This window comes from Galeopterus variegatus, unplaced genomic scaffold (genome assembly GCF_000696425.1).
Source record: "Galeopterus variegatus unplaced genomic scaffold, G_variegatus-3.0.2 Scaffold483, whole genome shotgun sequence".
Lineage (NCBI taxonomy): Eukaryota > Metazoa > Chordata > Mammalia > Dermoptera > Cynocephalidae > Galeopterus > Galeopterus variegatus.
In genome coordinates this window covers 104429-105983 of record NW_007726594.1, presented here as the reverse complement: position 1 = coordinate 105983, position 1555 = coordinate 104429, and positions in this window count along the sequence as shown.

Here is a 1555-nt window from a genome sequence, read left to right as displayed (position 1 = left end):
GGTACCTGAAAAATAACTACCACTGCCATAAAAACTCAAGAAAAATCAAAACACACTAGTAAAATAAAAATGCCAACAATGAAGAGAAAAAAAGTTTATTTACAACCCAAGGAACCAACAAATACAGAAAACAAACAGTAAATCAGAAAGAAAGGAACAAAAGACACTTAAGACATCCAAACAAAAAAATCAATAAAATGCTAGGAGTAAATCAACACTTTTCAATAACAATTCTTAATGTAAAAGGATTAAATTCCCCAATCAAAAGACACGGACTGGCTGACTGGATTAAAAAGGAGGACCCAACTATATGCTGCCTTCAAGAGACCCACCTCACCTATAAAGACTCACATAGACTAAGAGTGAAAAGATGGAAAAAGATTTACCATGCAAACAGAAATGAGAAACAAGCTGGAGTAGCTATTCTTGTATGAGATAAGATAGACTTTAAACTAAAAACCATAAAAAGAGATAATGAGGGCCACTACATAACGATAAAAGGATTCATCCATCAAGAAGACATAACAATCATAAATATATATGATCCACCAAGAAGACATAACGATCATAAACATATATGCACCCAATGTCGGAGCAGCCAGATTTACAAAGCAAACTCTATTAGACCTAAAGAAGGAAATAGACACTAATACCATAATAACAGGGGACCTAAACACGTCACTATCAATATTGGACAGATCATTGAGACAAAGAAATCAGCAGAGAAACACAAGATCTAAACAACACTCTAGACCAATTGGACTTGGCAGATATCTACAGAACATTCCATCCAACAACCTCAGAATATTCATTCTTCTCATCAGCATGTGGATCATTCTCCAGGATAGATCACATGTTAGGTCACAAATCAAATCTCAACAAATTTAAAAAAATTGGAATTATCCCATGTATGTTTTCAGACCACAATGGATTCAAATTAGAAATCAATAACAAATGAAATTCTGGAAACTATACAAACACATGGAAATTAAATAGCATTCTACTTAATGACATATGGGTCCAAGAAGAAATCAAACAGGATATCAAAAAATTTATTGAAACTAATGAAAATAATGATACATCATACCAAAACTGGTACGATACTGCAAAAGTAGTTCTAAGGGGGAAATTTATTGCATTAAATGTTTACTTGAGAAGAATGGAAAGATGGCAAGTGAACAACCTTATACTTCACCTTAAAGAACTAGAAAAACAAGAACAATCAAAACCCATAGTTAGCAGACGGAAAGAAATCATTAAGATTAGAGCAGAACATAATGAAATTGAAATCCCAAAAACAATACCAAAGATCAATGAATCAAAAAGTTGGTTTTTTGAAAAGATAAATAAAATCGACAAACCACTTGCATGGCTAACAAAAAAAAGAAGAGAGAAGATTCAAATAACAAAAATTAGAAATGAAAAAGGTGATATTACAACCAACCCAAATGAAATACAAGGAATCATCCGAGACTACTATAAACAGCTATACGCCAACAAGTTCGAAAACCTGGAGGAAATGGATAAATTCCTGGACTCACACAAGCTTCCAAAA